Below are 25,916 nucleotides of genomic sequence, written 5' to 3'. Positions count from 1 at the left end.
TCCCCACTATGACATAATCGTAGCACGGCTGTTGATGACCCGAAGAGCTTCTAGAACAGCAAGGGTTCTAATATTGTGTCCGACACTGTTGAACAGATTTGAATCTTTTAAAAGTTAAATGTAAGGCCGATGACAAGCTGACGCGGAAAGCGAAGCGTTTACGGACGCGTCATAGTGTTTTGCCGCGTTCGCCCCGCTTTTACTATGACAGTATTACGCGTTCTACATGCACACACCAAAGAGATAGGTCAAACGCATTCGCTTCGCTTACCGCTACCGCATCGCAAATCGCGTAAACATGTCATCGGCCTAAGTGTTAGCTTAGAAGATAGCTGGGTACAAAAAATGAACATATTCCAGAGGTCATAAATTTATACCGGATTCTTTTTCGTTTTCGTTCGTTCGTCAAAGGTACACTGCAGAATTGGAAGAATCTTCTTCGACCTACGATAGAACTCTCGTCAACCAACAACATCCACCAATCAACCAAACAAAACGTCTCGAGATCACGACCTCTACGATGCACATCATTCGCAGCAGGCTGTGGTTAGCAAGTGTAATTAGCGTGCATGCAATAATGGCACTCTGTTGATTGTTGAACCTGATGTTGAAATCACGCAATCATAAACCGCGAGTTCAAAAAATGAAAATAACAAGCCGGCGAGCATGCAGCCTGAGGAGGAGCACCACAAAAAAAAACTAATGATCCATGCGAATGTATCGAATTCGACATCGACATCGCAAAGGCTGCCATTTTCGGCTAACACATTTGGGTTCGACACGCGAAAGGAATTTGTAATGCAATTGTTTGGGATGGGTGAACAAATACTATACCCATTTTTTTATCTTCTGCCATAATGATTTCTCTTAACTAGGAGAAAGTGCTCGACTATGCCAACAGGCTGTAGTTATTTCTTCGATGGCTCTGTACATACCAGCGAATTGGGCTGAATCGGATGTGTACCTGAAAAAAACGACGATTTATGGCTTTGCGCGTGGTTGCCCGACCTCTCGTATACTCGAATTGACAAACGTTTGTTTACTCACCGATTTATCACCATCGAAGGAGGCGCTGTTCAGTCAAACCTGCAAAGAGCAAAACAGTAAATTGATGAAAACATGATTGCATAATTGCTAGGTAAATAGGATGTATGAGACGCGAAATTCACTCGTTACCCAACACCTATCAGTTCAGTGTACGACAACCATCCTTTGGGTAGGCAACCGCCTGCGGCTTCCAAAATCAATTTGCCACACACAGACACACACACACACTTCATCGAATTGGAATTGATACGTTTCGACTCGAATGGAAACGAAATATAGGAAATTGCAGCATTTGAACCAACCAACAACGCACAGCAAAATGTCCATTACAGAGAGCCTCTATCACTTGTTACTAATAAGCGGCCCGCACAATCGTTCCAATCGTTCAGCAAAGCAATGGCAAAACCAGGGGTCATCCAATAGTCAGTCAGCCACGCCTGGCCGAGAGACATGAAACCGATGATGCTTCGCTTGCTCCGTCGGTATCCGTCTCTGATCGCGGTCTGCCGATGATGCAATAATCGCGGAAACGGGATTTTTGTTTCAGGCAACTCGGCAACGATCCGATGGAATGATTGTAGAGTTTCATAATGAATTAGCATTTTTTTTTTCTTGCTCCAGCCGGTCTTTCTTTTTGTTGCTCCGTTTCGAAGAATGGGCTACTGCTGTCAATAATTCCATTTCTTCGACTGTTATCGGTTCGGTGTTTGATTCGGAAAAGAAAAACCGTTCGTTTTTGGTTATCAGCTGTCAAAACTGACAGGCGGGGAAAAATAACAATCCCCTGTATCCGTTCGATCATTCGTGCAAATCTTTGACAGCTAATTGAGACTGACAGATGACAAGCGGTTTGGAGCTTTATTTGGATGGCCCTGTTTGTTTTTGTTTTTCAACGGAACTGCAATCCTCGCCGGCCTGGCAACCATCGCTGAAGGAAATTGTGAATGCTTTCTGGCTATCTCTCATCCCGATAAAAATATGTAAATAATCAACTTCTCCGATCTGATGTTGCATCAACCGAATCGCTGGTTTGCCCCCGGGCTGATATTACGACATACACTACAATGGTGATCATTTTGTCTACTGAAGGTGCGTCAGCGGCCGATACTGTCCAGGTAACTGGACGCGGACGACGTTTGACGGCTGGTCACAGAGAAAAAGAGAGGTGGAGAGCGACAAAAGAGCCCGAAAGAAAGTGAAATTTATTTTTTACCTTACCAGCTCCTGCATCTCGCTTGCTTTGATCGGAGGTCTTTCACTTTTTGCTGGCTGTCATTGCACTGACTCAGAGGATGTTTGTGATAAGATTTGCTATCAAGGGGTCGCCTAATATGATTATTCTTGGTTTTGAAGGGTCTACGAACACATTGGACTGTTTCAAGCACACACCATCAATATCATGAATGAAACGAAAACGCACATAAAAATCACCCCTGTTGCAATTAAAATACCATCCATCAAAATTTCAGCAATGTCAAGGCTGTTGCTAACCCCAAAAACCATGCCCACGATCCGTGAAATTTCAACCCAGATTTTAACGCGTCAGGGCGACACATGCCCCGGCAAATTGATCGCACTCTTTTCACCGGGATCAGCACATAAAACGATATGATTTCAAAGTTTTCACGCGATCACATGGATAACCATGATTTCACTTTTACCATTTTTTTCCCCCGAGTTAGTCATTGTATCGCACTCAATTAATCAGAGTGCGACCTTTTCTAATGCTATCGGACTCTCCTTTATACGGCGGTCGACATATATACTTGAACTTGACGGTTGCCGATGCATCATCGCTGTCACCGATGACAGTTTGCATTGAAAAAAAATAGACAATGTTGATCCCGTAATCGGTTCCATTACTGGACATACCGAACCGCATTGCCAACCGAAGAAAGCATCGTCAGGTTTAAATTGCAAAATGCCAAAGATCAATTGGGCTTTGTGTAGCAGTGGTTGTACACTCGAACTGCGCGACACGCGGGAAAGTTGGACATGTCAAGGGCCTTAATCGCCATGCTGTCATCTCAGTAGGTCGTGAAGCAAAACAAAACGTCTATGGAAAAAAATGACAATTGTCGGGAATGACAAATTTCTCCGTTAATAATGGGCTATGGTCTCGGACTCTTTTTTCCCTCTCTTCGGTTTCCCGATGGCACAGACCCAGGTAGGGCCGAAAGGGTCGAATCATTCCTCCTGAGAAATGTGCACCGGAGCACAGGCTGCAATAAAAGATGTAATTTACAGTTGCAGCAGCAATTCAGCAAAATTACTGAAACGAAGAAAAAGTAGAAGAAAAAACAGCGATGACTGATGCAATTATTGACTGTTGGCAGTAGAGAGGGAGTATTGCAACGGAAAAAAAGATGAGGCAGTCTCGATAATTACAGTTGCCTTATGCGCCCTTGTCGGATTGAATTTTGTCGGTTGCTTCGATTGTTGTCACATCCCGCTCATCGAATGAGGCGATTGGGTGGGTTGGAAATACTCGCTCGCAAGCTGAAATAGAAATTACACTGGGTGATTTGTCGAAACTTTTCAGTATTTATTAGTTACTCCAGAATGTGCATGCAATAATGACGAATAAGAATCAAACTGTTTTCTATTAAAAAGGTCACTATTGCAGTGTACGAGCACAAAGGCGGTGTCACAGTCTACTCTTTCTTTCTCTGCTAGCAAAGAGCAAATAATGCAATTTGGCAGTTAAGCAAAACAATCGTTTGTCCTTTTGCCTTTGCGGAAGCCAAATTGTGTATCTGACAGAAAGCCATTTGCGTCAACCCGATTGGCGAGGCGGAATATGATGATTTTCTCGAACAGCTTTGAGGTACATGAGAGCATTTCCAATCGGCCAATATGAGTTGTGATCGGAGACTAGTTTTCATGGTTTTGGATAGCAATTACACTCACTTTTCCAATCCTGTTACCCTCGAGGAACCTATTAAATACATTCAACAAGCCCCTTTTGACTTAGAGAAGCATCACACATACAACTGCATCATACGAGACAATTAGTACTAATAACGTTCAACTCTTAGCCAAGCTAGAAAGCTTCGTAGCGAAGAACGATATGGAACACGAAGTCACTTAGAGGCAGATCACATCAAGTTGTTAATTACATATAAAGAACTCTATGCACATTAGAGTGGGACATGGTTATATGAAAAAAATAAAATTTCGCTCCGAGTAACTTTTTGGGTCCCATTTAGCTCCCAGAACAACTCTGCAAATTTTTAGTTCGATCGGTGAAACTATATTTTTGCGCCCACGGTTTAAAGTTTACATGGGATTTCGTATGGGGAAAACGTCTTTTGCAAATTAATTCTTCCAAGAGTCACCCGTTACCTCCTAAAAAACAATAGATGTCTGATTTTTATAGGAAATTTGTCAAGGAAACAAAGTCTAGAAGACCACAAAACGATCTGATGCTTGTGGAAAAAGTTATTAAGCAAAAACCGATTGATGCCCTGAAGATAAATGAAAATTTTACTTTTCATAGCATCACTGCTGCTGACGGTCGAATTATATACAAAATCTTTAATTTTCTCTTATTATTTACAAAAGAAGACTCAATTTATCCCTCAAAACTTTTGCGAAGTGACCAAAGAGTATAGAAAAATGATTTAGACACATTAAGAGAAGATCAAAACAAAATTGCATATAATTGAACAACCAAAAACAGTGGTGCTAGAAAAAATGAATATTTTATCAATCGTTAGAGCATCAATTGGTTTCAGCTTAATAACTTTTTTCTCAAGCGTCAGATCGTTTCGTAGTTTTCGAGACTTTGTTTCTGTGTTAAATTTCCTACAAAAGCCATATAACGGTTTATTTTTAGGAAGCAAAGGGCGACCCCTGGAGGAATTATTTTGTGAAAGTTAATTTTACCATATAAAATCCCATGTAAACTTTAAACAGTAGGCGCAAAAATATAGTTTCAGGGATCAAGCTAAGAATTTGCACAGATGTTCTAGGACCCAAATGGTACCCAAAAAGTTGCTCGGAGCTGGAATCTATTTTTGTCCCACCCTAATGCACATACCCTAGGTAGACACCCATGTGCCAGTTCTGTAACCAGATGGCATACTACGGTAAGCCATGCGCCGATACAACAAACGAAAATTCATCTACTATAACCAACACTAACAAAAAAAAACCTTCGACATCTGCTGATACGCCACAAACAGCCGGTCAAAAAACAATTGCCAAAAAATTGTACAGCGGTATCCCCAAACCAATAGCTAACATATCTAGAGAAGTAATACACAAAAAAGAAAACGGCTACACCTGAGTCACTTAAAAACTCAAAAAGCACAAAACATCTAACAGCGAAAATCAAAGCTGCTCTAGCGACGACGTTGTATCTTATTTTCGAAAAAAGTTAATGACCCTCGAGGTTACAGCCTGAATAAATAAATAATAAAAAATAAATAAAATAACATTGGACGTGTTGCCATACAATGTCAGGCCATATGTTGCCAAAATGCAGTTTTTCTCTCCGCTGTTGTCCTTTTCTGAGTTTTTCAAAGAATGTTTTCATCAATTATAAGAGTTGGTTTGAATACCTACTTAGGTTTGATTTTTGTTTTTAGATGAGATCATGGTCTCATTGTTTATTTGTCACATTACGCCGAAGCCTCAATAATGTGGGATCTGATAATGGTGTTATTTTCTTTGTTTACTAAGGCTTTAGCCATACGATCATTGTATCATAAGCAGATATTTGTGTTCGACGGTCAGTGTTTGTGGTCAGGAGAGAACCTTCTCCCTTTTCTGGTTGTCACTGTCAGTTCAAACGTCGGGTAAACTCTCAATTTTCTGTGCATATCTTCGTGTGCTCCACCAAAGTTGTCGACCGCTTGGAGCTCCGTCGTAACCCGGGTTCGGGCCCCCTGTCGATGGGGGCCAGTCGGTCGGCTTCAGCATCGTCCCGCCTTGCCAAAAGATGATAGTTAGCAGGCCACTGCGGACTTCGATGGCCTGGACAAAAGAGTGCCGCATTGGATTTCTCATATGACCGAGAGCGAACCGGAGAAGATGCCCCTTGGGGATGTCGTTTTGTTTTCTTGTCATTGCTACAGCTACCTCCGCTGTCATCTGCCTTGAAGCCGTCGGTAAAAATTTCGAAGTGGTCGGAATATTTTTTGGGTCACCAGATGCCGGCAGGGTCTGCGATGCTGCTGAGAGATCACCTGCTTTGCGGCTAGAGACAAGCGGTTGTCACTATCGTTCCAGGAGTTATACCTTTTCCGGTGCAAGCGACCGTTGGGTGGGAGTAAACTGTTGGTGTACTCGATGTGGCGGTCCGTGTCCATGGTGAGGACGATGGTTTCTCAAGGAATTCGTGAGCTCGTCCGACTTCAGCTCCAGCAACCACCCAGTGGCAAGGCAGGGCTTCAGTTTGGATGCAGGCGGTTTCAGCAGGCGTGTTTGGTAGCATATTAGAAGCTAGTCGACCCTCTCCGTGACTTCTGTGAACGTTGGCAGTACCACATTATGCCAACGATATAGCCACTTCCGTGAAGATTATCGCCGTTATCATCTTTAGGACATTTGGTCTAATACGATTTTTTTAAAGTCAGTCGTAATGGTAATTCTCGTAGTAGATTCACTTTTGTGGTTTTCTGATTTCACTGCTCAGCCGGAGGAACCATGATGTACTGTTTGTGCAGTGGATAAGCAACAAAGCAGCTGAAATTGATTGCGTGGTAGCTATCAATAGCTATAACAGAGTATTTTTTTGCTTCTTCCCTAGGCAAGATTAGAAGGTTAACTGAAAGTTATAAAAGATTACCAATGAAAGTATATTTTTTAATATTTTATGTCGCTCTGGTGTTTTTGTATTGTTGGATAAGAACATTCCAGTACCGGCCTTTTACCGATTCAATTCACGGGTTCAATTCTCAAGGCAGTTATTGTAGTTCGATTTCCAAACTTCAGAGCAATATTCCAGGTAACATTTATGACTACCCTGAATATGAATCCTAGCGCTCGATGCACTTTGCCAAAGGAGACGTCTTCTTTAATGGTAGACAAGATAAATCGGGTCCATCTTCCATGAAAATCAGCCAAACAACAAAGACCTGAAACTAAGAAATCTGCAATCTTCAATTCGGCAATGCAGACGAAATATCTTAAGATTATCCACGAAGGACAGTTGTGAAGTTTTCAACATTAAAAGTACATCGAAGTACAGCAGTACAACACCAGGTCCCAAGTGGCTTCCTTATGGTGATCCTTACATAGAAGTAAATGTGGGTACCTGGCTATTTCATACGACAACCACTCGGTCTGAAATAGGATCCAAACCATTGCAAAGCACAACTATTCATTCCAAATCTCTCTATGTTTGCGATTGTGATATCATATCGTATCATCAAGACAAAAGTTCGTTTCTACCTTCTCTTCAAGAAACCAGTAAGCACTGGCCGTGCTTGGCTACCTGGGACAACAATCGAGTACAGTCTGTTGCTTTATGCTTTCACATACATTGTGTGAACTGTTTGGACGTTGTGCTTGTCACGTCGTTAACCAAGGCTGGAAATCGAAGAGCACACTTGTCACCAGTCGTGGAGATGCCCTTTGTTCCTTCATCACAGCCGAGCTTTATCGACCAGCGGCCGTCCCGGTTCTGGGGTGAAGTTAGGACAGATCCCTTGTCCATAGTCCAATACAACACATCTGTTAGTTCTTCTTCACTTAAAGAAAGAGCTCACAGATCCATTATACTGGCCTGTCGTAGATTTGTCCCGACTCCACCACAGAACCGGGACAACCACTAGAAGCTGGTTAGAAGAGCTCGACTGCGAAGGAGAAACTAAAGGACAAAAACGGCATCTGGCATTGATACGAAGTCGGATGAATGAACGGAATCATAATTGACAGAATGTTTCAAAATATATGGATACTTGACGCAGCACGAAGTTTGGAGGGTCCTTTTGACACACCCGCATACGGTACCGGGACGACCGGTGGACTGTGGCAAAAGATGGCTTCAACAAGGCACGCGATATCCAATGGGACCTATTGACACAATTCATCCTGTCTTTGCTGGTCAAAATTGAATTCACAAACAAGCACTCCTTCCGGTTAAGTAGACGCTTTGAGTGCAAACTCCTTTAGTTCGTTCGGAAGCTTTGTTTCGTGAGATGAGCATCCTTATTTACCAACAAAATAACGTTGGGTGTGTCGTCTACTTTGAGGCATTCTTGAGTAATAGCCACTCATCCTCCACTGTATTACTCAGATTACCGCAGCATTGCATTTCCGTTTGTATTATAAAGGTTGTCTGCCAATTTTTAGCCAAAATGTTAACGTTGTGACCATCAAGAATAAATCGGCTAATCACAATCGAACCTCTTCGACACCAGTAACGCGGGTAGCGTCGTGAAAACTGTCGAATATGAAATGAGAACAGCTTGAAGCTACATTTAATGTTGTTCCAAATGTACATGGACTTGGATCGTTCGTCAAACCTAGTTTGCTTACCGTACATAACTGGCTCACTGGTCTCCACTCACTCACCTGCAAGTTTTGATTTAACATAGCTATAAAATGCCGTACATTTAACAAGCACCGTAGGATTAGTCAGATGAGTTTTCTAGAAAAACTAACAACAAGCAAAAATTGTCTTATATCGACATAAGATTTTTAACAAACCTTTTCGAACAGCTCTTGTAGCATTTTAATTTTTTGTTTATTTCTTATTGTACGACACTCCAAGATTAAGTAAAAAAATCAATTTTAGATAGGTGTTCAGTTTTATCTAATCACATCTTTCCGATATGCCACAAACCGCTAAACACGACAGACGAAAACAAAGCCGGCCTTGCCAGCGAAGGCTGGCAAACTGTTCGTCTATTTCTACCAGATAATGCAACGCACTCCTCACCCAAAGATATTCTGCCTTGATCGCATGCAAAACGAAGAAAGTTTCGTACCGGATCAGCCTCCTGTTTCTGCGCATCGATTTATGCGGAACGAATTTTAATTGAATTGAAAATTGAAATGTAATACCTCTAAAGCCATCCCGAACACTCTGCGGCCGTCACTAGGCGCCTGCTTTGTTTTTCCGTTCCCCGATGCAGAAAAAAAAACATTCAACGAGTGGCACAAGACGCGTCTTGCTGTCGAATTACTATACCAAGTTAGCCATGCAAGCAGGAAGTGTTGCCGCGGATACTAAGATGGGTGGATTTTGTTTTGCAGGCGGACATTTCTGCTACGGTGGAACTGAGGGCGGATTGCACTTGGTTAGGAAATATCTTCGTTGGGCTCACTCCACTCCACGTGTGTGAGAAAGTGGCAGGCCGCATAACTCACCGTGGCTTTGTTTGAGGGATTCCTGTTTTTTGCATTGTACATAGCGCGTGTTGCCAGTTGTGCAACTGCATTGATAAAAATATGTTTATAAGTGCTAATAAGCGACTGATTCCAATACCGATTGTTGCATTTGAGGTGGATTCCACACGGAATCGATTCAGAATTTCAATCAGGTTTTGAAATGGGTTTAACCAGGTTGAACCACCAGCTCTGCCCAATTGGCGAATTAGAACGACTGACAGCTTTCTATAACTGACCAAAAGGGATGTTAGTAGTATAAATGCACCTGTTCACATCTCTGCCTGTGGCCAGCGAATCACAAACGGTGCTCTGGCAACACGGGCCACATCACAAAACACGGAAAAAACTGATCTACACGGCATGTTTCGAGATCTGAAACTCAAGCAAACACACGATGAAAGTTTTATTGACCACTCGAGCGTCATCGTGACGAGAAGTCGTTTAGTGAAATCTATTATCTTCGCTACGGTGGGCGGTGAAAGGGGTGGTGATGGTGTTCCCCTAGCAAAAGGAGACGACTCGAATCAATTGATCCAACTTTGTACAACCCCTACTATACATTCGCGTATACGTGTTTGGAAGTATCAAGATAAAACTAGCGAAACAAAAAAAGTGCTCATGCAATTTAGTTTCGCAACGCGTCTTCGATTGAACGACGCTTCGCGGAAGGGATGGAAGTGAAAGAAAGCGGATCGTCCATTGATTTAAGCATCGAAGTATCAAAATGATACGCAAAATCGATCAATCAAAGCCTGGCCACCTTGCGGCACGTATAGGAAAACTAGCCACATACGACACGGAGGCAGATGATGACTATGATTACCTTCCAATTTCCAAACCGTAATTGGATTTAGATTGCACTTTTAGTTTTCAGCTTTGTTTTTTGCTTGTTCCTCTATCTCACCGGCTGACTGGTACGGAATTTCATTAATACCAATTAGTTTGTGTCTGCTATTTTCTTTCAAATTCATTGTTTTAGTTCCCTATCCGGTTCAACTTTTCAATTTGAAAGTGACGGATTAGACCAATTCAGATTGTAATTTTGTTTTAGCTACAGTTTAAAAGTTCATTATCAATTCGACACTTTTCAGTTTGCAACTTTAATATTTCATTTATTCAAGCTAAATTTTCAATTTGGATGGTACTGATTGTCGTGAAACGTTAGCAAATACATTTTCGGTGAAATTTTATCTAGTTTTCACTGCACTTTTTGACAGTTTGTTTGGCTACATACTGCAAACCAAATTCAAAGAAGCGTTTGTAGTTCAAACAAGTGCGCTCCACTGCAACGGTTTACCACCCATTGAAGACCCCATCAGGGTTAGTTCAAATGACACTGTTATTCAGACTTATAATTAACTTCACCGAATTTGAATTCATGATAATCTGCAATTTGGAGAAATAATAGCTCACGCGACTTAATTTCTTTCAACGATCAAGCTGATGTTCGACCTCTACCCGACCACCAACTGTGCACAATGTGAAACGATGGATGCCAAAGACACCTCGGCGCACAACGAGATACAAGTGCATTGGGGCCTTCTTTTTCGCAAATGAACAATTTGCATCTATTGCGATGGACTTCATTGAGCACCGACAGACCAGGGCGGGTTTGCCAAAAGACCAAAACAAAAAAAAAGCAGAAAGATTTCATAAACTGATCATGAAACTAATTGGAAAAAAGTATACACACCGGATTGAAGAAAGACAATAATTACGGTCAGAGCCGGATTAATGTGGGGCATGGCCATGGACCCATGCAAAAATCCCATCTGGCCTTGAATGTGTTAAAAAATAATTTTGATAACCGTATAATTTCCATTCAAAAGAAATACAGTCAACTTTAGTTAGTTGAACCAACACCTATGTCCAACTAACGAATTTTATTTGATAGTTACAACTGACAGCTATCAAATACTGTTTAAATGATACAGATACTGATGAGTCAAATCTACTCATTTGTAACAGAACCGTACCTACTTAAAATGATTCAAAGTAAATTTTTAAGTTTTTTGCGAGAATGCTTCGTTACGGTTGTGGGTTGACGAATAGGAAGAACTCAGATTTTGTAAATAGTACACCGCCACACCGTTATTCTCCATCTACCGTTCGAACGTCTACTACTCGTATGTTATTGTACTTGATATGAAAGATATTGGTAACTCTGACGTACCGCCGGCTTTTTAAAGCAAGCTCGCTTTACGTATGCTGCGATAGAGCAAATATAAATCCTATATAATGCTAATGTAATGAGAATTATATTTGGCATATTTCATTGCATTGGAACATATGTACTAGGCAGCAAAAGTAGCGCACTTGTCGTGAAGAATGAGGCAAGGTACCTACGTTCGAGACTTACTAAAGATAAGTGTCGTATGATCCCGGACCATATACGCCCTCAAGTGATCCCCAATATATTTTATAATAAATTCCGAGAAGTCGACTGTGACAAAATGTTCTACACTGACGGATCAAATCTCGATGGGTCCACTGGCTTCGGTATCTTCAACAATACTATCACCGCTTCATTTAAGCTCAATGATCCCGCTTCAGTTTACGTCGCAGAGTTAGCTGCAATTCAGTACACCCTTGGGATCATCGACACTCTGCCCACAGATCACTACTTCATCATTTCGGACAGCCTCAGCTCCATCGAGGCTCTTCGTGCGATGAAGCCCAAAAAGCAATTCCCATATTTCCTGGGGAAGATACGGGAGTCCTTGTGTACGTTATCTGAAAAATCTTATCAAATTACCTTTGTTTGGGTCCCCTCTCATTGCTCTATTCCGGGCAATGAAAAGGCCGACTTATTAGCAAAGGTGGGCGCATTAAATGGTGACATATACGAAAGACCAATCTGCTTCAACGAATTTTTTAGTATTTGTCGTCAGAGGACACTCAACAGTTGGCAAACCTCGTGGAGCAATGGTGAACTTGGACGATGGCTACATTCGATTATCCCAAAGGTATCAACGAAGCCTTGGTTCAGGGGGATGGATGTGGGTCGGGATTTTATTCGTGTAATGTCCCGACTTATGTCCAACCACTACACCTTAGATGCACATTTGCGGCGTATTGGGCTTGCGGAGAGTAGTCTGTGCGCTTGTGACGAGGGTTATCATGACATCGAGCACGTTGTCTGGGTATGCGCCGGGTATTTGGACGCCAGGTCTCAGTTAAAGGATTCCCTTCGGGCCCGAGGTAGACCACCCAATGTCCCAGTCCGAGATATGCTGGCAAATCGTGATTTCCCCTATATGTCCCTTATTTATACTTTCATAAAAACGATAAATATCCCAATTTAGCCCCTCTCTTTTTATTTCTCGTTTTTAGAAGTTTTCTCTTGCCGTGTGGAACCGATAAGCTTCAGACTGCCACTATGTAACCGCCGTCGCCCTTATCGCTACGGAATCTGAAGCGAGAGCGACTCGAGGTCCGAAGGATTCCCTTTGAAGGATTCCCCGCGGGTCCGAAGAATACCATCCGCCAATCCGACCTACTAGACTGAGGCGCAAATTTGTTTCGCTGATCTCCCGTTTGCCCGAAAGTTGCAAGTTTTGCTCTTCTCTACCGGTCACCATCTACGCCTTCTCTCCCCTGTCCTTGATACAACTACTTCTACACCGATTTTGGAAATGACCAAGCATAAGTATCCGATAAAAAATCAAATTTGTATTCCGTATTCCTAGTTTTAAGATAGTTGTAATTTCTACTCTTTGTTAAAACTATTGTCCCCCATCTTGTAAATAGAATTGTATCCCTAGTTTTAAAACATCTGTGAAATTTTTCATAAATATTTGTTCCCCCTTTTGTGTACCAAACTATATTGTTAGTTTTAAGATAACTGTAAATATTTCCTAAAAAACTATTAGTATTGAATTCCTTGTTTTAAAATTTTTCATAAAAAAAATCTTTTGCCCCCTCTTTTATATATAGAATTTTTTTTTCTAGTCTTAAGATAGCTGTAAATTTTTTCTCTTTTTTAAAAAAATATTTCAACATTGTAACCTCCTAGTTTGAAGATATTCAAAATGTAAAAACAAAAGAATTCGGCACCGCCAAGCTAACGCATTTGTGCCTATCAAATAAACGAAATGAATAAAAAAAAAAAAAGTGTCGTATGAATACTGTATAACGCACGTGAACCAAATTCCGTAAAGGTTAAAATATTCATTACAATGCATTGCGAGGAAGCATAGTTCTAAACAGTATTTTAACTATTGGAGAGGCGTTGCGTTTCATCTCCCATCAGAATCCGACACTAACTTAGTGACAGGACTAAACTAGAACCGGATTGACGCTAGCTCCAAAAACGAAAACACTATTTATGTTTCTGAGCTAATCCCTGGTCCTGCGTGTTGTCTCGAAGGAAAAGCAGGCGCTAAAATCTTGAACTACATTATAAAATAATTGGAATAAGTCAGAAAATAAATCAAATTCAGTCACTTTACAAAATTCTTGTTCGCAAGTCGAACTTAGTGAAAAAACCAAAGAAGCATAAAACCGAAGTTTCACAAAAGGTTCCAGAAGACCACGCTACTGCGCTGTCAGCTGACCATCCAGATTTATTGACAATAGATGGCGTTGTTCTCAAATTTAAAATGCATACAAAAATCAATAAAGTACGTGTCTGAGTTGTACGACACGAAAATTTGAAATCCAATTGGAAACGTAGTGAATCATTGCAAAATTTTTCGCTCGTTTTCTAGTAAAGTGGTGTGAGCTAAATTGATTATCATCGAGAAGACACAGGAGTCGGGCATGGCGTAGTGGGTGAATCGATTGCCTTGTACGCGGCTCATCTGAGTTTAATTCCCAACCCCAGGCGTAGGGTTGGAGATTTTTCGACAGAGACTTTGTTTTTAAAACGAAAGAAGAGGGTCAAAAGTTCAAACTTCTATAAAGGGCGAACACGAAATTATTGCGACACATTCAACAGGGCATAACTTTTTTACCATTGGGTAAAAATCGACCAAATTTTGCACACTTTCTCATTGATGTGTATTGTTTACATGCTGTCAAACTCGAAGTCGTGTTTTTCGATTCAACGAAAATGGAGGTGAACCTACGCGAGTCGAGAGAACAAATACTTTCCAAACACCTGGATTTCCTGACTTGTCGCACCGGCAGTTGGGAAAAATGTTGAACATTCACCATTCAACCGTCTCCAGAGTGTTGAAGCGGTTCCAGGAGCGGTTGACGTTGGACCACGGCAAAGGAGCTGGAAGAAAACCGGGAACGGAGAACAAAAAGACGGAGGGAAAGGTGAAGCGGATGATTAAAGCAAATCCCAACGTCTCAAGCCGTGATTTGTCTAAAAAGATCGGCATGTCGCAGAGCTACGTCCAGAATGCAAAGAAGAGAGCTGGACTACATACATACCAGGTACAGAACTTCCCAAACCGCGATGAGCGGCAACAATCGACGGCTAAAACTCGGGCACGAGAAGATGCTGACAAAATATGGCTGCTGTGTGGTTGACGACGAAACGTATATAAAAGCCGATTTTAGGCAAATTCCGGGATTGGAGCTTTCACCGGCAAGGGCACGTTCTATGTGGACGACAAATTCAAGAAGAAGAAAATGTCGAAGTTCGCCTCCAAATATCTCATTTGGCAGGCCATCTGCTCTTGCGGACTGAGGAGTGAGCCTTTCGTGACAAAGGGCACAGTAAATGGTGAGATCTACAAATCTGAGTGCCTCGAGAAGCGCCTTTTGCCGTTCTTGCAGCAGCTCGACGAATCTCCGCTATTTTGGCCAGATTTGGCATCATGCCACTATTCTAAAAGTGTCCTGGAGTGGTATGAGGCCAATTCTGTCCATTTTGTTCCAAAGGACATGAATCCGCCAAACTGTCCGGAGCTGCGCCCGGTGGAGCAGTACTGGGAAATGATGAGGCGGGAAGTTCGGAAGAGCCAGAAGACAGTCAAAGATGAGAAGGACATGTTAAGAAAATGTAAAAAAAAAACTGAGAAACTGGTACCGGATGACACTGTAAAGACTTTGATGGAGGGCATCAAGCGAAAATGCGTTCAATTTGGCACTCAAGGCTCCATCGATTAACTTTTCTTTTGATTTTTGAAGTAAATATATGTATAAAGCGACCCTAAAATTTTGGTTTAATTTTAAACATTATAAGAAAATTGGCATGACATTTTCGGTGTCGCAATAATGTCGTGTTCGACATTAATTCGAAATACAAAAAATGAGAAAACAACTACATGTCATACAGTCATATTCGGTGTCGGGAGAAATGCCGCAACAACACAAAGTGCCCAATTTAAGCCCGCCCAGTTTTGCGGTAAGCTTAATCTTTGGTTGAACTAGAATCACAGACTAACAGACATAACACTCGAAAGCAATGCTTCGCCCTCTTTAACGGTCATTTTAAAAATATTTGTAGTTAGGACTGTGGCCACATTTGCATTTATGGCGCCACTGACATATGAGCAAGCATATGGGGGATAGACCACTAGTGAAAACTTGTTCCCAAACCTGAGGGGCAACCTGCCAGAAAAGAATTTTAATGGCAGTGCAGTAATGTAGTTGTATATTTTGCCGTAAGCGGCTTTTAATTAGCATTGAAAACTAGTCGGTAATCACGCTGTCGATCTCTACTTTGTATGTGGGAATATAAACACGGTAACCGTTTATAAAATACTTGTCGTCAGTATTACAATTTGCTTGCTTTAGATAGGATATTACAGCGCGGAGCTTGTTTGGGCGTACTTTCGTGATATCCGTCGCGATTGAATATTTGTGTGTTAAGCTAGTCCGTTTATGCACGGTCCTAGAACCCGACACAAAGTAAAAAGTTGAAGAGACAGTAATTACGGGAGATCATCTATCTTTTCTCGTTGTATGACTGGATGCTACTGATACCAAATGACAAAATTGATAGCAAATGACAAGAAGAACTTTTAACAGCAGCAGATCATAATAGCATCTTTTTTTACTCGTTTGGGCGAAAAGAATATCCTGACGGTGTGGTGACAGCTAATTCAACTCATATTATGCACCATGAACAACAATCCACCAACCATGTCGCAGCTCCTAAAAATTGTTTCCTTAGTATAAAGTCTACTGAATATCCGTCCGTTTCCTACGCAGCGTCAGCTGATTTCACAGTCAAGCAGTCTTGTGTAAATCGGATTTTTCAAGCTACCAAGGACCGGAAATGTTTATTTTTTAGGTGAAGAAACAAATATTCAGCAAAAAATCTTTTCGAATTTTGCTACGATAGAGGTGGATTGAATTCCCCAATAAATCGTCTGCTCAGTTAATCGATTTGCATATACAGTCTCAAGAGAAAATGCTCCGTACGTACGCCTTTAAACACCTAGCATCAACTGATTTCACAGTCTTCCGAAAAATGCTCCGCCCGATGATATTACAGATAAATCTACAGTGATCTTAAACTTATAGCACAGACTAACAGACATAACACTCGAAAACAATGCTTCGCCCGCTTTAACGGTCATTTTAAATATATTTGTAGTTGGAACTGTGGCCACATTTGCAATTATGGCGCCACTGACATATGAGCAAGCGTATAGGGGATAGATCACTAGGGAAAAATTGTCCTTGAACCTGAGGGGTAACCCACCAGCAAATGAGTGCTTGGGATTGTGAATAAAAGGTGGAGCTAGTGTTCTGGGAACATTGCCGGAATGATGTTTTTGAGAGAATTCCCTCATAGTGTTATGTCTGTTAGTCTGTGCTTATAGTTTCTGTCCTGTTGGTACTCCATATTGATGACTTTGTTCGAAATATGTGGAAAATTTGGTTTTTCTGTGTCGCTTTCGAAAGATCTTGTGAGAATCAATTTCCGTAGGTTATTTATAAATGTCATACATACTTCGAAATTAGGAAGAAATTAATCACTCCGACTAATGTGTTTATTCTGCTACTTTTTTCATCGGTGTATTTCATGTCTATTGGGTAATAAATAAATAAAGAATACGTCTGAGTATCTGCAAGGGGCGTCATTCTCAATGATTTTTAACCAAAACTGCCTAGTCAAGCCAGTAAAACTTCTTATTTAATTATCTAGTCAGGGTGGGTGCAAAAGTGAGTGTCGGATTCTGATAAGAGAAACTCGAAATGCCTCTTCAATAACTAATTTTGTTATAGGTTGTGTGACATTTAAAGGGCAAATGGGGTTTTAAACAATTTTCTCCTTGCTGAAAAAAAGCCAATTGAAGCTTTCTTATAGCATCAGACTTTTAAGTTTGATATCGATTTATTGTTGCTATGTAGTAGCATTAGTAATGCAAACAACGGGCTGTCAATCTCTTACCAGTAATAGCACAATTTTTCCCCTTTCTGGCATTACTTTAGGACTTTAAGACTGCCATATATGCGGTTCTAAAATAGATATTAGGCTACGTTATAATGCTTATTTGTGACCAGGTATTAAAATTTCCATGTCGTTCGATTCGGTGTCAGGCATCTTGGATAGAGATTGAGCGAGCACACAGTGTGATGAATTCGTCCTAAGCTAGCAGGGAGTTTCTCATAGTTCTACGGAGTTGATGTTTCAGAGATTTCACCGCCGCTTCGTACAGATCGGTACCGATAGTAGTTATAAGACTGATGCTGAATTAGAATGAATTTGGAACTCTAAAAAAATCAATTTCTCTCCAGTTTATGTTAATTGTACATACTTCAACATTTAATGCAAGATTGTTGGAATTATTTTCGGCCAAATAGTGCAAACATGGTTCATTCTGTTCAGTACTACGGTAGTAATTGACGTTCAAAATCTCACGCTACTGTTCTGCCGTAATGTTTTTCTCAATTCTTGGTATCTAAAGAAACCCTAGAGTAATTTATCTTCCGAGCTAGTGGTTATTAAATTGAAAATTGTCCACACGAAGTGAACAATTGAATATGATTTAATGATAGGTCCCATACAGTCTGCATACCCTCCAACAATAGCAGACGCCACTTGCGTCTTTCTTGCAACAGATGCCCAGATGATAATCAGTCAAGTTAATTACTTCACTGGCTGATGTAGTCACCTCCTCACATCAATTAGCAACCAAGCATATTTATGCGGTACCGTAGTACTGTACCTTACCCTAGGGGACACCAGCTTAGAAAATTGCCCGTCCCGGTAGTTTCTCGCTAACTCATTATCCACATACCGGAGAGTGTAATCTTAGAGGGAGGTAAATCCCTTCGAAATGAAGTTATAATACAGTAATAATAGCTCTTTTAGCCGTAGGAATGCTCTGACTTTCGCGACCTTAAAACCGAGTTCAGCGGAAACAGCACCGCTCCGCGGAGGGTCGCATTCTCGTGTTGGGAAAAAACGGAGAGATTTATGATTTCGACCTGCCGGATAACCCGTAATTACCTTCCGTTCCGAAGCTTGTGTTCGCCATCGGTTCTCGATTGCCACGCGGGTACAATTCTTGATCTCGAACCACCGTCCAATAGGTCACGGTTGGAACATTGTTGCACGGCGAAACTTTGACTGCGCGATCGTCCATCAGAGCATATACGGTGGTAAGCTGGAGAGCGGGAAACAGCCGGCAGATATATGTTTGTGGAATACATGCATATATCACGTTCACGTATATACCGGCAGCCTCTTGGATAAGTATCGGCACTAATAACCATTCGCGGTAATTGGTATGCTAACCGATATACCGAAGCGCAACAACGAAAAGGAAGAAAGGAAAACTTAAGATCCAACGGCTTCCATGGTAAATCCCATCGAAATCCCGTATGAAGGTCTGCAGCTTGCGGCTATTCTATTTCGCTTCCCATTGCTATCTGAGAAACATATGTTTTATGTGTTCAACAGGCGGAAGATATGGGGCTGCCTTGCTTAGAAAGATTGCACTGTTCGGCGCATTTTTCCAAATGGGGGAAACATTTTGTAGCTGTTTATTTAAGAACGCTAAAACTATCGCATGAACTTGTTGAAGATCAAGGTTTGAACCCTTTAATTTTTGCACATTCACGAATAGCACAAAATGCGATGGGAATTCCACTGCAACTGTTCTGTCACACTTGATTTAATTGCGAGCTCCACGACGATGGAAAGGTAAATCAAGAGCTGACATTCGGCACTACCTACCTACCTATCTGTGGCAGAAAGCGATAGGCGACCGCCTCAGTTGCAGTGATACATATCTCAGCAACCATTGTCACACGTTGCCAGTTTAATTCCACGGGCACTCTTTCCGGCGCAAGCCTGTCATCTTTCTGGGTTTTCTGCAACACACATACACACAGTCTGAGGCTGATTTGTGGCTGCGCGGAAGAGTAACTTTCGACCAACCTAGCAAACGTTTCGTGGCTATGTTTTTTTTTTGCTTCTTTTGTTTTACCTTTTACCTACACCTTAAAGCCAAACCACCCAGCCAGTGATTCCAATTCACTTGCTTCACTTTTCTGCGCCTGGCCTAGGCTCTGATGCGGCAGCCACTGGATGGTGGTGAATGATGCTCTCGATTTACACACAAAAAAACAGGCATCAAGACTCTCGTCCCCGATTCTGGATTGTTTTCTGCTTTTTTTTGCTTCGGTTGCTTTTTGCCGATCGCGGTTTCCCAGGTCGAGCACGGGGTGGAGGCAAACGTTTTACGCTAGAGAGGAACGTATTAACGTACACATAGGGATGAGAATCGAAAACAAAACGCAAAACTGGGTGGATTTAGTTTTTTCTCACTTTGGCGATTAAATTGTGTGAGTTTTGATTGATATCTAATATACAAGCCCCGCTCTCCAATCCACTTTATAATCTCATGGGTGGTAGCTGCTATAAACAAATCAAGGTAGGCGATTTCTTCTGTCCGATTACCGAAACTGTATTAGGTTCTTTACTGGCACAGTTAACCTCACTTTTCTTGACAGTTCGCTTCTACTGTTTACATGGACTTAGAAAAAATTGTGGACGACTAGATTCGCTCGAAGCAAATCGTAAAGAATTTTTCTAAGTGCATGTAAACAGTACAAGCGAACTGTTAAAAATGCACACTTAGTTCATTTGTGACGTCACCGTAAAGTTTTTAATGGTTTACTCCACTATTTGAGACTAATGACATCTGTCAGTTATAGGAAATCAGTCAACCAGCCGAAATTTTATCATTGTTTGAACTTTTATGGTTCAGTAATGAAGATCTTTGATGTGAAAAAAATATTAATTTCTTTCACATTTGTCGATAACAGGTACATAATCGCAAGGTTTTGCACTACTGTTGTATTGAAACTCTATCGTAGCAGTTACAATGTACAGCCGAAGTATAGCATTATCAGCCCATCTTTTTGCACAAGCAAGTGAACCAAAGATGCTTTTATGATCTATTTCTGATTAGGCTTTTCACATATTCTTCGTTCCTGTTACTAAGAAAATAGGTTGCATCCTGTCATATATTCAGTGAAGATAGATGACCACATTATTCCTTTATTCAGACTTGTCTTTCAAATTACATCCGCCATGAGGAAGGAAGGAATAGTCCTTAATTTTCTACAGTTTTCACATTGGTCCTGGCTCTAGACCCGTGCATAAAAGAAATCTCCTGATATGGCCAAAATGATCCTAAAATAGAGGTCGAACAAGATTCATCATCAACGACTCCAAGTTTCCATTTAAAATCAAACACATTGAACTGGGTTCGACCGTATCCAATCTTCTTTCGAATCAAAGATAGTCCGCAAAATATTCTAATATTTCTCAAAACGCAGAAATATTCAACTGTGCCAGATATCTCGAAAATTCACTTTGATAAGCTCAGAATTGTGATATTTTGTCTAAAGCAAACAAGTGACGTTACGGACGACAAGACTTTTATATAGAACTAACGCGTTTACATACCCGCTCACACCGTTGAAATCGATGGTGTAGTTATCGATTCGAACTTGACAGATCCACGACTGAAGGACGAAATTGGTTGTTTCAAAGACCCCTTGCTCCAGTGAGCAAGAATTTTGGATGGCAATCGCACCGGACTGGACAAAATGGTGTGTCTCGGCAAACTAGTGTCGGGTGGCCTTTGACAAGAGTTCTTTGCGTCTTCTTCGACAAGGATCGTCAGCATGATCGGTTGTTTGTGCCGCGTGTCATACATACAGTATGGCACTAATTACAAGCAGTCGTTGTAGCATTTTTTCTCTTGAGGCGCCATCAATATCCCAACAAGAGGAAGCTCTGCCATAAATCTGAAGCAAACAGCACCGGGTCTTAGACATTTGAAAAGAAACAAGGAGTTTCCAACGTTGCCCATGTGATATTTCAATCAGAGATTCAACGCAGTGCGGGATTGTACCTAGGTTGGGTACCGGCAACTTTGAGATATTGCGAAACTCCTGTCAGCATCGAGTAGATCTCAATTTTCGCGGTGCAACAAGAAAATTATTATGTCGATGATAGTTAAGCTAGCTCAAAAAGGTGGCCTGCTTACTGTCCATGACCACATTTTCGTTCCTTAAATCACACACACATACAGACATTTTCCGATGAACTGAATCGAATGGTATGTGACTCTCAGCCTTCCGGGACTCGTGTAAAAAATAAATTTTTAGAGTGATTGCGTAGCCGTTCTTTATATGAGAAAGACAAAAACCGCTGCAAAACCGCATTGCGGAAAATGACAGCCAATTGAAGTTATCTAATAGCATGATTAGTGCCGATACCAGGTTTGCACAGTTATAGCGCAATATTTCGCCTTTTCTGGCATGATACTGGCATTATATCAGAATATATGGCTTAACGGCTTGTCCTATGCGATATCTAAAGCTGATATTAGGCGTCGTCGTTATAATATTTATTGTTTACTTGGGTAATTGCTTTTTCGAAATCCATATTTCTTCTGGATCCAACTCCGTTCCGATCCGCAGATCATAACATAAATCTACCTATACTATACCTCGCGTTGATGCTTGCTACATTTTTATTTTAACAACTACGACGACCAGCTTTACAATACAGTTTCCTGTAAAAGTTGCATTCTGTTAACACTATTTTTTGACTCTGGTCAGAATGTTACTGATGGGCGCACTGCTGAGTCGGTAGCATTATATTAAGTAAGCACCATCTCAACGTCCCACATCTTATTCCAAACATCCGTAAATACTACAACGACAGTTTTTATCCTGTTAGATTCTTGAGGACGGTAGACATAAGGCGCTTTTGGAAAATCGTCACGAAGCAAGAACTAGGAAGATGAGAGAAACAATGTAATGATCAAAAGGAATTTTATCATAAGGAGTCATAGTCACCTCGATCTAGTGAAAGATAAAGTATAGTTACTTTTATTCTTGGATGGTGATCGTGTTTCTTTTTGTTATAGGTTCATCGGGACAAGTGAAGTAGCAAAGTGAAATCATACTTGGGCTTGACACAGTGCTGTTGATTTTAAATATTGCCGTGTCCGTCCTTCTGTTCCCCAAGTGTAAAGATTTTTAAGGTGAAAGCATTTCAGCTTTCGGAAGTCATCTTTATACAGCTCTATCTTATCCAACATTATGTAATGATAACGTTCAACAGTCTAGCTGACGAAGCTTTATTGAGGTAAGGCATCTCCAATATGTCGTACAACTACACATTCTGTCAACTTGTAGTTGTTAGAAGTTCATTGCAAGAATAATATCGAAATATGGAGACGAAACTAGGCTTTTTCAGGAGAATGCGCGTGACACACCTCATTACTTTTTACCTGATGCAACAATACCAAAGGCTATCTAGATCTTAGACCACGTTATGTACATATCAAGACCAGATTTCCATGTGCCATTTATGAACAGAGCACTACGGAAAAAACCTACACAGGATCCACTATGAAAAATTCATCTACTGTAATTAAATCCCTTACAATTCTTTCCACATCATCAGTTAATTCGCAAATGATTCAATAGCCAGTGGAACTTATTCAGGTAACACCGAGTTCCGCTGCGAACTGACGAGGAAGGAATCCGGAAATTCTATTAGCTACAGAGCTGTCAGAAAGTAAGCGCGTCGCTTCAGTGTCATCCAATAATTCAACAAGACTGTTCCCCTGATTTTAATTAGAATTCCCTGGAAATTTCAGGTTATTCTAAGTCCAAATATATCCCTTGAAATTTCCTGATTTTCCATGTTATTTCCATGAATCGACACCCTGTCATATACACTAGACAACAAGTTTCCGAGATGACTAGGAACTCTAGCAGAAGTAGGGAACTCAATCTCTTCTAGTAACTGAACCGTACACTGAAAATTAAGTATCTGATTCAAGATTCGTGCGATCAAGAGCACGCGACAAAAAACGCCCTCGTAACCGAACACAATAACATACAAACGCTCGAGCCCTTCGCCATAATACGCAAAGACGATCATGCAATCGCTATTTACGCACATTTACGCCATAGCTCTTATAATCTGATTACCGCGGTCTGAAATGCGAACAAATGTTTATTCCAACGCGTTCGTAGAGTCTCTACGACCGCACATCTGAACCGTACACTTAATGTCACAATCAGAAATACGATCCGCCGCAATCGGCCTTAACTGCAATTGTAGCAATTGTATCACTTGTGTCGTGATTTAGTCTCTAGTGCTATTTGTTTGATCTCAAATGTCTAAGTCTGGGAGCTGTTTACTTCGAGTTTTTGTCAGAGCTTCCTCGAGCAGTCATATTTGGCGACCTCTCAAGAGAAAAAATTAAACTTTTTCAAAGGATCTCATCTGTCTATAGGCAGACGATCTCTGTCGAAGAAGACGTAATTAAATCCAAAGCAATTCTACCAAAGATCCCCCGATACGAGTTTAAAGGGACACACCAGTTTATCCCTTCCGGTACAACTACCATTCGAAATCCTTGCTCACTGAAGTAACGAATTCTTGAAACAGCTAACCCTGTGTTTTAGAATAACAAAATCGAATCGGTGACCACACCGTCGACTTCAACATTGTGAGCTGGCATGTAAACGCGGTAGTCCTACATAAAAGACTTGTCGCCACTAACGCCAGGTGAAATTTCACATTTACAAGCCTGCCTGCTAAAACGTCATTGTGAAATGTGCCAATCTATAATCTATAACATTACGCTTATCAATTACAATCCATAATTGTATAGCTCTGAAGACTGAAAAAAATCTCATTGACTACACATTCATTTTCATTACCGTTGTTAGAAAAAGTTCCATCATTTTCGAATCAAAACAAACCCATTCTTCCTGAAACGCTTAAGAAAACCGGATAATAACCCTTCCAGTCAGAACCCACTAACAATTATCGACTATGATCGATGTGCAACACGCAACTTCGCCGCCTGCTGATGATCGCTAATCGCATAGCGGTCAACGCTAAACCAGATCACCTCGCAGGCCCGCTCTGTATGTTCAAATATTCATACGCTCATCCGTACGAGCATTTCTCGGGTAATACAGACTACCGGGATGCGATGAGAAGCAACAGGAAGGAAGAAGCTTCAGTATTAAATTGTAGGTATATGTACTTATTAGAGGTGCAGCAGCTGTGCTAAGCAAAAAGCATACTCTTAAAACCTGCGATCGACCTGGAGGAAAACTTACCGTTCAGGGTATGATGATGGATGAGGGACGAAGAAATAGAAGATCTTCTACTTCTTTAGTCGTTCAAACAAGTTACTCAGGAAGCAATGCAGTGCTCCGTTTTACAGCATCGGTTTCCTCGGATGCAACGTTCCAAAGCGAACGAAAAAAAACACTGTTACACCTCGCAGAATCTGTTCCGCTCTCGGCGTCCTCCTGTCAATCACACTTCTGCTTACGATTTCGAACTAGATGTACTAGATTCACGGTCCTGATCTTGACTCAGGCTTCTTGTAGCCAACTCTATTATTGATTGATTTCTATTTTTCTCAGATTCCCATTCACGTTCCGGTTGGGAAAAAAAATCTCTTAGCAATTTTCGTTTGCTTTGTTGTTGTGCTTCTTCGTTCAGCTGTTCGAAGCACATATGCGACCGATTTCTCCCGTTACAACATTCACCTTTCACATTAAGACACTAAAACATTCCGAAAACTGAACCGAGTCCTCTTCGTTTCTATTTTCCAAACTATTTATGCATATTACAGCGAGTGACTTGATTCAAGCAGACGGCGAACTTCTTTTGTTTTCAAACCAAAAACTATCCCCCGCACACTGTGATCAGCAGCAATCCATTACACATCGAACGGCATTTGTTTTTGTTCTCGGCCCTTATACGAGAGGAGGTCACACACTCTCAAGGCTCGCGACAACGAGCCTCAAGATTCCACCGTATAGCGATCTCACACAGCATCATTAACTGCGCACTGCTTCCTTCACCTCTCTCGAGACAAGGAACAACACGAACAACAATCAACAGGTCCAAACTCCGTAGATTATAACGGTATAGCTGCGAAGCAGCCAAGGGTAAGGCGCATAGCCACGCCGCCACCACGCGCACACACCAACACAACACACAACACACCAGACCAGCTGAGCTGATCGAGAGTGGTAAGAAAACAGGTGCACTTTACTACACTGCTCGTACTCGACTGAGCGGCGGAGCGCGCCACGCCACGACGGTA

General features: G+C 41.3%; 1 protein-coding gene and 1 long non-coding RNA gene across 2 annotated transcripts in view; one reads left to right on the top strand and one right to left on the bottom strand.

The window, feature by feature from the left end:
- The window catches only part of LOC131690621 (uncharacterized), a 117,359-nt gene that overhangs the window by 53,630 nt on the left and 37,813 nt on the right, over positions 1-25,916 (top strand). The window lies entirely within an intron of this gene.
- LOC131690629 (uncharacterized) lies at positions 848-25,869 on the bottom strand. The gene is made up of 3 exons (XR_009305601.1): positions 24,916-25,869; positions 1,048-1,086; positions 848-964 (listed from the first exon to the last, which is right to left on the bottom strand). It is a non-coding gene; the product is annotated as an uncharacterized LOC131690629 (long non-coding RNA).

The sequence above is a fragment of the Topomyia yanbarensis genome, chromosome 1 (assembly GCF_030247195.1).
Source record: "Topomyia yanbarensis strain Yona2022 chromosome 1, ASM3024719v1, whole genome shotgun sequence".
In the NCBI taxonomy this organism is placed as follows: domain Eukaryota; kingdom Metazoa; phylum Arthropoda; class Insecta; order Diptera; family Culicidae; genus Topomyia; species Topomyia yanbarensis.
The sequence above is the reverse complement of the archived record's forward strand: the minus strand, read 5'-3'. Positions and strand labels throughout refer to the sequence as shown.